General features: G+C 37.9%; 1 protein-coding gene across 3 annotated transcripts in view; it reads right to left on the reverse strand.

The window, feature by feature from the left end:
* The window catches only part of HTR4 (5-hydroxytryptamine receptor 4), a 730,224-nt gene that overhangs the window by 477,064 nt on the left and 238,121 nt on the right, over positions 1-15,039 (reverse strand). The window contains exon 2 of one of the 3 annotated variants that reach the window (XM_082253259.1): positions 11,590-11,698. The exons of the other annotated variants lie outside the window; for them this stretch is intronic. The gene's annotated coding sequence lies outside the window, so the exon portion shown is untranslated. The remainder of the gene's footprint in view (positions 1-11,589; positions 11,699-15,039) is intronic. 3 annotated transcript variants of the gene reach the window in all.

The raw sequence follows: 15,039 nt of genomic DNA on the forward strand, positions 1-15,039 counted from the left end.
ATCTCACATTATAGTTGCTGCTATTCTTGGATGTAAGCACAGATATGAACTTTTTTACTAGTGTGTTTAGATGCATTTACAGGCATCAAACATTTTTTCTGCCGCTGCTCCTGGACGCACTGGCAGTGGAGTTTTTTTTCTACTTCTAAATGCCCCTGTTTTTAAACTTCTCTAAACACCTATGTGTGTGTGCACACATAGGCTAACATTTAGGGGCATTTAGAGGCAGAAAAAAAAAAAAACGCCAAACACCCCTAGGAGCAGCGTTAAAAATGTCTAGTGTGCATGAGGTCATTTAAATCTTATCTTAATGTTATGCTTACAATTTACAGAAACTTTTTTTTTTTTTTCGACTGTGTGCATTGCAATGTAATATTGAATGGAAGATGAAACACTCCTAAATTAAAATGCATATGTTCACTTTGAGCCTTACCATTGTGCTAGGTTAAAAAAAAGTCACACAAATGTGATATCATTTTGATCATCAGACTTTGTTGTTTACATTTAGAAGTAAATATAAAGGGATTGGACAAATTATGTACATTTAGAAGTAAATATATAGGGATTGGACAAATTATGTATATGTTGCATTGGGAAAATTACAGGAAATTGCTTTTATTTTATTATTTATTCCCAATAAAAAAGAAGAAAATATAAATATATAATTTATAATTTGTTGCCAAACTAAAGCTTTATGTGTCATAAAAAAAAAAAAAAAAAAAAAAAAAGATGTTTCATACGTTAGGGTTGACTCCAAATGATAAAAACTATAATGTGCAGAACTAAGACACTGCTGAAACAAAAAAAAAAAAAAAAAAAAAAACATTCTGGGACCAAGGGGAATTAGGCCTGGGGACATATGGGAAAATATTTCATCCACACTTTTTCTTTTCTCCTCACATCCATCCTTACCCACCCCGGCTCTATTAAACTGCTGGTAGCTCTGCTCTCTCCTGCCCATACTCTATACTGACTCCCAGAGACATACCCATCCCAACGCCGCTGCACAAGGCTGCCTTCTCTGCAACCTCCGGTCCGCACTCAGATTATGTGTATCAAGCTGCTATCTCATAGTAAATCTGTTTTATAATAATATATATCTGTCTCACTACTACTGGTAATGCTTTGTATTGCCTTGCTGTTCGACAATCTTCCTCATAAACTCAATGTAGAGACATAATTTCAATCCTGTACAAAACATTAGTATGGCCCTAAAGTGTGATATGTTTGGTATTTATTGGTATTTATTTACCCAGCGCAACGCCATATTTTATATTTTACAGAACATTTGGGTATTATATTGTCTCTGTGTGCATTTCAATTTATTAAAATGTGTTTACGGTATGTAATGTATTAGTAAGTAAAATTGGGATCGAAAAAACTGCTGCGCAAATACTGTGTGATATTAAAATTTGAAAAACCCACCATTTTATCCTCCAGGGCCTCTGGTACAAAAAATATAATGTTTGGGGGGGGGGGGGGGTTCTAAGTAATTTTCTAGCAAAAATACATATTTTTACTTGTAAACAAAAAGGGTCAGAAGAAGGCCTGGTCTTAAAGTGGATTATGGCTAAAGGTGCTATTTGGATGTTGCGCTTATCTATGTGGTCAGGCTGTGACAAAGTCTCACAAGTGTGGTATCCCCATATTCAGGAGGAGTAGCAGAATGTGTTTTGGGGTGTAGTTGCAAATATGGCAATGCTGTGTGTGAGAAATAACTTGTTATTATGAATTTTTTTTTAAAAAAAATAAGAATAATAATAATATTTTCTTCATTTTTCAAAGATTTGTGGGAAAAAATTACAACTTCAAAAAACTTGCCATGCCTCTTACTATATACCCTGGACTGTCTACTTTCCAAAAAGGGGTAATTTGGGGAGTATATGTTTGTCTTGACATGTTAGAGCCTCAAGAAATGTGATAGGCCATCAGTACATTAGGTGTGATCAATTTTTAGTGATTGGTACCATAGCTTCTAAACTCTATAACTTTCACACAGAACAAATAATATACCCTGATTTGGATTATTTTTACCAAAGAAATGTAGCAGTATAAATTTTGGTCAAAATTTATGAAGAGAAATTTCTTATTTGCAAAATTGTATAACAGAAACAAGGAAAAACAAATTTTTTTTAAAAAAAAATCAGTCTTTTTTCATTTGTAGCGCTGTAACTCCAGTGGTGAATAAATACCACCAACAGAAAGCTTTATTTGTGTGAAAAAAATTATAAACATTTCATTTGGGTATAGTGTTGCGAGACAGCATAATTGTCATTCAAATTGTAAGAGCGCTGAAAGCTGAAAATTGGCCTGGGAAGGAAGAGGGTCAAAGTGCCCATTATTGAGTTGGTTAAAGAAAGCCCAAAATCTTCTCCTTCTCAACAGTGGATGTGGGCAGGTTGGATTCCTCCAAGAGCTCTTTGTATTCTGAATTACAGAATCCCCTGTTTGCACACACTCTCAGATAGAGTGTGGAAATTAATGGAAGGGTCACAAAGATGGGAGAGTCAGTTAGTAGGGTTAGCAGGGAAGCCAGAGTTTTCAACTTAAATGCAAGTCGTTCTAGCTGTGAATTTCCACTTGAGCAAGTTCTACATTGCCTGCAGATTTTGGAGTCAGGGAGGCCTTGTTATGCAGATATAATGGTTGACTCTCTGCGGCCTGGCCACCAGTTTACTTTAAGGCCATTGCAAAAGACAAAGGGGCACCTTTTACACTTGCAATAAAATATAGAAGAGGGTCAGTCAATACGGTTAGCAGGGAAGCCAGAGGGATCGACTTGAATGGAAGTTGTTCTAACTGTGAATTTCCACTTGAGTTGTTCTACATTGCCTGCAGCAATTGGAGTCAGAGAGGCCTTGTTGTAAAAGTAATTTGATGCTTCTTACGCAGATTTAAATGGTTGACTGTCTGTGGCCTGACCACAAGTTTACTTTAAGGCCATTGCAAAAAACAAAGGGGCACCCTTTACACTTGGAAGAAAATATATTTTGGAGTACATGGGTTTATTATTGTAAGAAGTGGGACATTTGAGATACACTTTCACAGGAACTAGTTCTAGGGCTTAGGTGTTTTTTTTGTTTGAACAGTTCCATAAAAACATGGACTTATTAATATTTAACCTGTCGTTGTAAAATGGACCATGCTTTATAAAAGTTGTTTGCCTTCCTTCTGTAATATATATATATATATATATATATATATATATATATATATATATATATATATATATATATATATATATATATATATATATATATATATATATATATAATATACACAATATCTCAGTGTAAATTTGCTGTCCCCTCAAAATAACTCAACACACAGCCAATTATCTGGTTTTTTCTATTATATATTTATAATTTAATTTTACAGCTGGACACACCTCATTTAAAGTCCCACATTGCTTTTATCTTGTGTTAACACAGCCAATAATGTCTAAACCACTGGCAATAAAAGTGAGTATATTTTGTGCAGCCACCATTATTTTCCAGCACTGAATTAACCCTCTTGGGCATGGAGTTCACCAGAGCTTCACAGGTTGCCACTGGAGTCCTCTTCCACTCCTCCATGATGAAATCATGGAGCTGGTGGATGTTAGAGAACTTGCGCTCCTCCACCTTCTGTTTTAGGATTCCCCACAAATGCTTAATAGGGTTTAGGTCTGGAGACATACTTGGCCAGTCCATCACCTTTTACCCTCAGCTTCTTTAGCAAGGCAGTGGTCGTCTTAGAGGTGTGTTTGGGGTCGTTATCATGTTGGAATACTGCCCTGCATCACAGTCTCCAAAGGGAGGGGATTATGCTCTGCTTCAGTATGTCACAGTACATGTTGGCATTCATGGTTCCCTCAATGAACTGTAGCTTCTCAGTGCCTGCAGCACTAATGTAGCCTCAGACCATGACACTCCCACCACCATGCTTGACTGTAGGCAAGACACACTTGTCTTTGTTCTCCTCACCTGGTTGCCTCCACACACGCTTGACACCATCTGAAGCAATTGTGTTTACCTTGGTCTCATCAGACCATAGGACATGGTTCCAGTAATCCATGTCCTTAGTCTGCTTGTCTTCAGAAAACTGTTTGAGGGCTTTCTTGTGCATCATTATCATCTAGAAGACGCTTCCTTCTGAGACGACAGCCATGCAGAACAATTTGATGCAGTGGGCGGCGTATGGTCTAAGCACTGACAGGTTGACCCCCCTCCCCCCTTCAACCTCTGCAGCAATGCTGGCAACACTCATACGTATTTTTCCCAAAGACAACCTCTGGATATGATGCTGAGCACATGCACTCTACCTCTTTGGTCCACCATGGCGAGGCCTGTTCTGAGTGGAACCTGTCCTGTTAAACCATTGTATGGTCTTGGCCACCAAGCTGCAGCTCAGTTTCAGGGTTTTGGCAATCTTCTTATAGCCTAGGCCATCTTTATGTAGAGCAACAATTCTTTTTGTCAGATCCTTAGAGAGTTCTTTGCCATGAGGTGCCATGTTGAACCTCCAGTAACCAGTATGATAGACTGAGAGCGATAACACCAAATTTAACACACTTGTTCCCCAATCACAGTTGAGACCTTGTAACACTAACGAGTCACATGTCACCAGGGAGGGAAAATGGCTCATTGAGCCCAATTTGGACGTTTTCGCTTTAGTGTACTCACTATTGTTGCCAGCAGTTTAGACATTAATGACTGTGTGTTGAGTTATTTTGAGGGGACAGCAAATGTACACTGTTATACAAGCTGTACACTCACAACTTTACATTGTAGCAAAGTGTTATTTCTTCAGTGTTTTCACATGAAAAGATATAATAAAATATTTACAAAAATGTGAGAGGTGTACTCACTTTTGTGAGATACCATATATATATATATATATATATATATATATATATATACAGTATATATAATTTTACATTTACTCAGTGAACACGGGTCTATTTTCAGAGTGATGTTAGCTATCTGTAGGCAAGTCACACATCAGAGTTTGTCATTTTAGAGGGTATTGCAGTCATATTTGTTTTTCATTAGTTTAAATAAATAGGATTGTTGCATTATGACCCCATTAAAATGCCTACACTACTGTGTAGTATATTACATTATAAGACATGATGCTTTTCTGCCCTGCCACAATGTCATTTGAGGAGAACAGGGGCCCTGCAGCTCTATCATTCCCACTAATGTAGGCTGAAATTGTATATATATAAATAAATAAATATTGCAGACTGTTGTTTTAGAATAGGCATTAAGAGAATCCAGGGGATTTATACGTGAACTCAGGATAACATAATCCAATGAGATTAAACAGACGTGGTATACATTTATCTGGCTGACTCAGTGAACTCTTAGGTCATAGGTAAACAGCTATTTTTTTTTTTTTAGACTGTCAGTAAGTACAATAGAAGAAATGGAGAAAACACTACTAGACTCGTTGTAGGCTGAACAATCTTTCCAGAATTGGTAAGTTTAAATGTAAAATACATTATATGAAACTGTAGTGCAAAATTAAAAAAAAATAAAAATACTGTTAGTATTATCTTTATTAATGAATACCACATGTATACTAAAGGGCTTTGAAAAGGGAGCTAAACATTTACTGGCAATCTTACAGAACCGTGGATGTTTACAACTCCAAAGCCAAGAACATCATATAATAATATGATCTGGGGTATGGCTAAGCTATGCGACATGAAGAAGCTAGCTTGCCAATGCGGTGCCAACTCTGCTCCCTACTGTACAAAATCAGAGAATGCGGCAGATCTAACAGGGGCTACCCTTTCAGCTTACCATTCCATTTGAATGGTGATCAATTATATTCTAATAGCTCGACCAAGCTCTTTTTTTTTGGTTTCTGGCCATAGACCCAATAGGTGTACCTGGTTGGGTTATAACTTAGGTTATTCTGGCAGTGAGACCATTTCCACAACGCAGACGGAGGACAATCTTCAGCCGGAGCAGATCCTGTCCGTCTGCATACTGCTTTAACAGTGTCCTATTACTATCAATGCTGCATCTACTTGATGAAGGCTGTTTTTGCTTTGCATCCTATTGGTTCATACCCTTGGCAGGCCTTTCCTATCAGCCACACATGTTATGCAAATTACTTTCTGGTGCTCCTACGCTATCTGGATTTGGCCAATATACCTTGCTATAGCAGAATGCAGGTCAAGTCACACTAGCACATGGACCCATATTTGCTACTTTTAGGACCCTGTCATTAACAGTGGTGGAGTTGGTATTTTAGGAGACAGGAGGGAGTACCCTTCCATATCTATTGTGTTCACATTCTTCTTTCCCTTTTTCTCAGTGTACACTGTTTATGCCTACCGGTACTTTATTGTACTCGTGTACTGCCTCCTGTCTCCATAGTGATTTGTACACCAAGCCTTTCTACTACACTGACTTACCATTGTAAGATAAAGTCTACCTCTATGAAGACTTCCTTCGCTATTACATATTATTGTCTCAATGTTTTGAAATGGCCGTGGATTACTATGCACCCCTTCTCTCCAGCTGTGAATGAGTGTAATAACCTTTGCATATTTGTGACTAGATTATCTCTACTCTAGCATATTGCTGTTATTGCCTGTTTTTTTTCCTATACTGCCTTACTTTTTATGACTTTGAACCCATTTGATTTAACAGACCTAGAGAGTAATATACACTTTCTTCTCAGTACATCATCTCCTTCCTTCTGTGGGTCTTCTTTGTTTTATTTTCCCCAGTATGATTGCAAATGCGGCTCCATTATGCTCTTCTCATGAGATGGAGGGTTATATATGGGTGTGTACCTCATTGGTATTCCAGATGGAAATGGACCATAAAGTTTTTTATTGTTCTCTAGTGCACTCTTTGTTACCAGGCAAATTTATAGAGAATGTTCTCTGTGTTTAATAATGTCTCAAATGTACTCTCAATTGACAGGCACCTGTGACATTGCTAGGTTTTCTTTTCCTCACATACCTTTTGGAGACTCCATTTGCTCCCTATAATATTGGGGCAAGCAGAACTCTACTGGCTACTATTAGCCATTTGTTTAGTTTTCCTAAAAAATTTACTCTCCCTTTTCTTGTTTTTTATTTTTTTTTATTTTTTTTTTGGTTATCAGACACTGCCTATGTGCTAAACTTGTCAACTTGGATAAGATGAATATTAACCAACTCTGCTCATTTATTGCACTTAGTCGGAATGAACCCTCCAAGAGATCACAGATCCTCTATGATCTTCACAAGCAAAAGGTTCATTCCATCCATTATACACAAATTTGAAGTCTTTGGGTGTTTACGACAAGGCTGAAGCCCTCAAAGCAGAGTTATGGCCTAGTTTTTTAGATAATAGATTTTTAGATAATAATATTCCCCTGGGACAGTCGGGGCTACTGCATTTCATAATGGATAGCCTCTGAACTGTCCCAGGTTGCACTTACCTTTTTGAAGAAATACTTACCTTGAAAATTTCTTGTCCAGCACTACCATCTCAGGTGTGGGCAGCTGAAGCCAGAGCGTCCTCTTCGGTGTCCTCTTCCGTGTCCTCTTCGGTCCCAGAATGCCCTGCACCGGCCCTGCTCGTCAGTTCCGGTGCAGGCGCGTCATCCCTGCACAGCTCCTGGGCATGCCCAGAAGCTGTTTAGCAGGGAATGACGTGCCTGCACCGGAACTGACGAGCGGGGCCGGTGCAGGCGCATTGATTCCTGGGAGCAATGACGTTCAGCTCCCAGGAGTCAATGCAAGCAGGAAGAGACTGCGCGAGCCGCGGCCGCAGAGGGAGGAAGTGGAAGAAAGGTAAGTGTATTTTCTTCAATAACAAGGTAAGTAAACAAAAAAAAAAAAAAATCGGGACTATCCATTTCTTTTTCAGATGATTTTCAGCAAGCAGATGGCCCAAAGTGTTTTTTGAGGCTGGGACTCCGCTTTAATATCTATTTTGCCTTGGGAAATATCCAGTATAAAATCAAATTTCTGCTTTATGGCAGAGAATGTCCATTAAGTATTTGGACATACACATACTGACATCCTTATCCATTATTGCAGATTTAAACTTTAATCCATAACTATGTACAATTCTTACATATCTCCATTCTTATGATATATCCAACTTTTCCTGGTTTGGACGCATTTATAAAGTTAAATGGATATCTTATCTAAATTACTGTTCGTGTCTCAAATGATACCAGTACCCCCACCTGTAGGATTTGTCACTAGCCTCAATACTGCTATATGCAAATTCATATGGACCCATAAAAAACCCACAATTAAGTTCTATTTTATGGCTGCCAAAAAATAAGGATGGTGTAGTACTTCCAAACATAGCTCTCTATCTCCAAGTGTCTTCACTATTAAGAATAATAGATTGGTATCATAGTAGGTCCACCAAATTGTGGACCAGTCTAGAGGATGACCTAGTTGTATCAGGCCTCATATTTTTACCATGGACAGCTACTGCACATAGACCTCCCAGTGACTCCTTGCATATTTTAGTGTCAGCTGCACTCCATACCTGGGGATTCTTTTGTGCGCATAAGGCATAGCAAGCCCCATGACATGCTTCTGTTTGGCAGTTCTGCATTTCCTCTGGCCTTGCATAAATCTCACTTTTTGTCATGGATGTGAGCTGATGGAACCATTTTGTGTCATTTAATATCCCACAGGAAGCTTATTTCAGAGGCATATAAACTCACTTGGACAGTATGGAATCATTTTAGATACTTACTCATTGGGATCACTCTTATCCTGGGTTCAGGACAAGTTATGGGCAGTGTCTGGATCCATTTTAGTTTTCTTATCTCTACAAAATAGTTTTCCCTGAATATTGGGACTTTTTAGGCACTTTTATGTTTGATCATAAAAATGAAAAAATGTTTATAAAAAATTATATATTGTAATAAAAAACATGTTAAAAAATTGGTTATTACATATACAAAAAATGCATGACACATATGTATACATATTATGATGGATTGTGGATACACCAACTGTGAAGGATGCGATGATGAGTTGTAATTTCCTCTACCCGATGTGTTTCAGAGAGCAAAAACTCTCCTTCATCAGGGGTATGGGAGGTTTCACTCAAAGTCAATCACATGGCATTGCACGTAGAAATTACATGTATCCTCCTAAAGACAAAATCTAAAGCTTTTGCTTGTCCACCCAATTTTTGACACCCTATATGAGGCTTGTTCATAGGAAAACAATGGAGGGAGTAATAATTTTAGAATTTTGGAATTTTTCCAAAACCTGGGCTTCCAACCGATGACACCTTACTACACACAATCCTGATAACAACTAGTTTCCAGGGAATTCAATATGTGAATCCAACCTGAGCACATCCATTATAGTCTTTGGTCTCAGTGACACCTGTTTTCCATACTTGTGGCTGTTTTACCACAAAAAATTCCAAAATTATAAATCAAGTATTGAATTCCCTGGAAACTAGTTATTATCAATATTGTGTGTAGTATGTGATTGACTTTAGGTGACACCTCCCATACCCCTGATGAAGGAGAGTTTTTGCTCTCTGAAACACGTCGGGGGGAGGAAGTTACAACTTCATCATTGCATCCTTCACAGTTGGTGTATCCACATTCCATTGTAATATGTATACATTGTCTCATGTGAACATTGTCATGTATTATGTATATATATAATAACCAATTTTTTAACATGTATTAATAAAATATATATTTTTATAAACATTTTTTCATTTGTATGAGTAAACATAAAGTGCCTATAAAAGTCCCAATATTCAGAGAAAACAATTTTGTATAGTTCATGAGGGATGTGGCACAGGCAGAGTCTAACCACAAGTATTTTAATGATAGTTTTCTTATCTCCTTACTTTTTTTTCTCATGCTTCCCTTCTTTGTTTTTTTCACCTGGTTGCACACTTCCCTCTCAATGCAAGCTCTGTGTTCCTTCCATGTCCTTACCTGATTGTGGGGTTATTTGGGCCACAAAATCATCTATCTTTGGCTGTGGCCCAATTTTTAAGACAAATGTTTGCGTACATGTGTTTTGGATATATACAGTATACCTGGCTTTACTATATAGAGTACTATTGGTTTCTTTGAAACATGTTTATTATTTCTTTGTTACATATACATATCATATTGTGATGTACATAAATGCAGTTGATTTACTAAAGTCAAATAGACTGTGCACTTTGCAAGTGAAGTTGCTTCAGCGCTTAGTAAATGATTGAAAGCTCTGATTACTTCCATCATCCAATCATGTGTAGGCAAAAATGCTGTTTTTGTATTGTCCTTGCATGTGATTGGGCATTTTTTTCCAAAGTGAATCTTCACCTCATTTACTAAGTTTTGGAGCAACTGCACTTGCAAAGAGCATAATCGTTTTTCTTTTAGTAAATCAACACATATTTCTTGACTCTATGTTAATTATTTGCTAAAACTGGAGAGTGCAAAATCAGTTTTTCTACAAAATCTGGTGTAGCTCTGCATTGAAACTAATCAGCCTCTAGGTGATTCGTTTCAATGCAGAGCTACACCAGATTTTGTACTCTCCAGTTTTAGTAAACTAATCGTTAAGTTTCTGAATTTCTGGTTATGTCATATGCCTTTATTGATCTGCCGAATGTACATGTTTCCTTTCTTTTAGTCTTGAAAATTACAATAAAAACAGATTAAACATGTTATTATGATACGAATATTATTGACAGCTAATATAACGTGTGTAAATAATAGTAGATCTATGAGATAAATAAAAATAGGTAATTTTAAAGTGTACCTGCCACCAATTCGGCCAATGCCAATTGTACTTTACTGAAAGATGTATACACAGAGGCAACCTTTCTTAAAAACATCATATCAAAAAGATCTGTACATGCAGAGATAGAGGCAGCTAAAATTGTGTTTAATGGCTAGGGTTGGCTAGAGCTGGCTTTAACATGAGCCAAATTTACATGATTTAAATATTTTTTGCATATATTATTTGTTAATCAGTTGGATCATAAAATTGTGTGTGCTGTTTTAAAGAATACAGGGACCACAGTACTGCAAATTTGTTCCAGTTGGTCATCACCCCTACACACATCCATATATGCAATAAAGATGCAAATAAACAGTAGAACAAAACCTAAGCAGGAAAATTTCCATTTTTTTTTTTAATTTACTGGTTCCCCTTATGAAGGTTGTATAGTAGATGCATCTATGCAAGTTGTCTAATGAGAAAAATCATTGACTGGATTTAGCAAGAGCAATAAATAAATGAAAATGAGATTTGGTCTACTTTGCTAAGTGAATTTTCACCACATTCACTAAGCTGATGGAAATTCCCTTGCAAAGCAAAGAGCTTGTGTTCCTTTAATAAATTAGCCTCACGTTACCAGGAACAAGTACATTCATTTTAAGTGTCCTGACCCATTATGCACATGTCTGTTTTAGGTCAGTGACTCACAAAGTAGTGAAAGGCTAATGACAGCCTTGAATATTACACCTGCAACAGCAAGTGAGCAATGGAAGCTCTCACAAGTGTGTTTTCCTTTTATGTGGCCTCCTTTTATTGTGGCCTGTACAATTTCTATTGCCCTGTTTGATTTGTTTTTGGGGTTTTGAATAAACAGTAATACTTACCATATTCCCCCAGCAGCCAGTGCTCTCCTCTACTGCTCGGAATCCTGGGCTGTGGATGACCCTCAACATCCTCACGTACAATGCAGGTCTGCTGGTACAGATTTTCACTCTAAATAGATGCATAATTAAGCAGTGGTCAGGGTCAGCTTTCAATCAGCCACAAGTTCTACTTTGGATCAATCAAAGAGGCTGCACCCTTGTAAAAAAAAAAAAATAAATGTCTTTATTTGCACCTGTTTAACGTTGCTTTGCCTTGCAACAGGATTGATAAATGTCTCCTATTGTTTCTTTATATATTTGTATTAATACAGTATATTCACAAGAACATGGACATGGACATGGACATACTGTATATGCTCATTACATAGGCCAGCTCTGATTTCTGTTTGCAGTGTTACACAATGGTTTTGTCTTGCTATTTTTTCCCTTTGTATACTCTCTATGTGGATGATATCTTATGTAATTAGTAATTAGTTATGAACCAGGAAGGCAGAGTGATTGAAGCAAACTACAGAGCTCCCTCTGGTGGCTAATCTACACATCTTTGCATTTAAAAAAAATATTAAAAACAGATGAACAAGCATGTAAAATGTAAAAATCACATTAAATAATTTATATTAGGAAAACACTCTAATAATTTTGCAAAATACATGCTCACTGAAAACACTATCCCTTTAAAGTGAATTAACTGTCCCAAATAAAGTGACCCTGTCAGCGCAGAGTATCTTGTATTTGCAACATTCCTGCTAAAAAAAAACTGCATATACAGTAAAACCTTGGATTGAGAGTACATTGGCCTGAGGGTGTTTTGAAAGACAAGCAAAATTTGTTTATAAATTTTGACTTGATAAATAAGCAGTGTTTTGATATACAAGTAGCGTCACGTCAAAACTGAGTATAAAAGCGAAGAGAGGCGCCTCTAAGTGTAGCAATATGGTTACATTGTACGACATTTAGCAACTCGCATGGTTGATAATTAAAAAAGGCACATCGAAGTATGCAGGCATCCAGGGTAAAGCTGTCCACATAGACCAGTGGTTCTCAACTCCATTCCTCAGGACCCACTAACAGGCCAGATTTTAGGTATTACCTTGTGGAGATGCAGACTAGAGTACTGCAATCACTAAGCAGCAAATTATATCACCTGGGATGTATTACAGTTATCTTGCAAACCTGGCCTGCTAGTGGTTTGAGAACCACTGACATAGACCATCCTCCACACCGCCATCGACTTCATCCCTTCCATGCTGTGCTCCACGAGCGATTCAAGCCTCACTTTCAGATCACTCTACTGTAGGGTAGTCTTCCCGGTAACGATTGCAGCCTGCCACCAGTGAGAGCTGGCGGTGCAGAGGATGGTCTATGTGGACAGCTTTACCCCAGATGCCTGCATACTTAGATGTGCCTTTTTTAATCATCCGCTATGTGAGTTGCTAAATGTTGTACCTTCATTAAATGTAACCATATTGCTACACTTAGAGGCGCCTCTCTTCTCTTTTATACTCTGTAGCTCCTGCTGGATTTTGCTTCTAATCCCCCTGTGGAGGCTGCCATTTGTGGATTGACATTTTAGGGTTCCACAACCATTCACATTGCTATATTTTTATATGGACTATAAACTGAAGGACCTATAAATGGCTGTGAAAATAAATACCTGAGTTTCCATGGTTTCTTATGGGGGAATTTGCTTTGATATATGAGTGCTTTGGATTACAAGCATGTTTCCGGAACAAATTATGCCCACAATCCAAGGTATTACTGTGCTTACATTTCTGGTGGCCCCTTTCTTGGAAAGCTGCAGCTTCACTGCTTCCTGTTCTCTGCAAGTATTTGACCGGTTAGACCAGCTATGTCTAAACTATGGCCCTCCAACTGTTCAGGAACTACAAATCTCATAATGCCTAGTTATGTCTGTGAATGTCAGAGATTTACAATGCCTCTTGGGAATCATAGTTCCTGAACAGCTGGATGGCCTTAGTTTGGACACCCCTGGGTTAGATGGATCAAATACCTGCTCATCCTGGTTGCACACTGCGGTTCCTCCTTCCGGATCTTACATCCTGTAGTGACATTCACACACCAGGAAGTATGGCAAGGACCTGGAGAGAAGTGAAGTGGAAGTTTTTCAAGAAAGGCAATTATGTGCAGTCTTCTTTTAGTAGGTACTGTATGTTGTACATACATGAAACCCTATACTGATAGGGTATACTGACACTTTAGAGAGTTTACCAAATGATAATCTGCATACAAAAAATTTATCTGAGTATGAGTTTTTGATTGTTTAAATAAAAAGAAAAAGGTTAATAAATGTACTGACATTTAGAAAGGTGGTCCATCCACATAGATGACCTTCAACAGATAATGAACTGTGCAAACTTTACATTCTAGATAAATACTAAATCTACAACGTAAAAGGCATATTGTAAATTAGTAATAGTGAGCCTCATCATATGTTTATTCAATATTATATGTTGGAAACGTTTGACATACAACTCCAATGACGTTCTATGATCCGTTTCCAAGACCAGTGCTGTATTTGTCAGTTACAAACACTCAAAAGTGTAAAAGACAAAGTTCCCTTTAAGCCAAGCACTTTGGTGGCAGGTTAAGCAGTAATCTAATAAGCGTCTGTAAATGCATCATTCATAATCCATCACAAGACAACCAACAACTACATTCCTGTCTGGCTGGAAACTCTAATGGTATGTAGCTTTTTTGTATTTACTAAGATTGCCAAAGTGTGCCTCTCTGCTTATTAGTTGTTAAATCTACCATAACACATACAAGTATAGACTTTATCTACCCTGACACTGATGTACTATATATACTATATATTTGGGGGGAAGGGGGGCTCTGGCATTGGTAAACCATGCACAGCAGTATACCATGCATGAGACAGAAACAGTCCAAACAGGTTTGTCCTGCATGTGTATTTAGCAAGGCAGCAAATAAACACTGTTTCAGTTCAAGAGGGCTTGGTACATCTGCTTGTCCTAGCCACTAACTAAATTATTATCACTCTGACTAACAGGGTGCCCCCCTCCCCCTCCTATTTCCCCAAAACTAGCAGGCAGCATTTTTATACCTGTTTAGTGTTTTATGAGCACTCAGCCTTTTCACCCAGCAAAAGGCTCCCACAGCAGAGAGAGAGAGAGTGAGAAAAAGAGGTCCCCGAGCTTTAGTTAACTCAAATACAATTGGACCTGGGGACAGCTGAGACTAGTTCTGGCTGCTAAACAGAATGGAATAGAGGCTCACCCAAAGCTCTACAAAGTCTCCAGGCTCAAGGATACAGAACAGAGCTTATTCAGATTCTGAAAAGACAAAAAAGTATGTTTCTCCACTTCAGTTTTAAACCCTGGACATGCTTACCATGGGCCGATGAGAAACCTATGTGACACATACACACCGTCCACAATAGTGCTTCACATTATAGTCCAGATATATACT

Source organism: Pelophylax lessonae (genome assembly GCF_965119305.1).
Source record: "Pelophylax lessonae genome assembly, chromosome: 4".
Taxonomy (NCBI): Eukaryota; Metazoa; Chordata; class Amphibia; order Anura; family Ranidae; genus Pelophylax; species Pelophylax lessonae.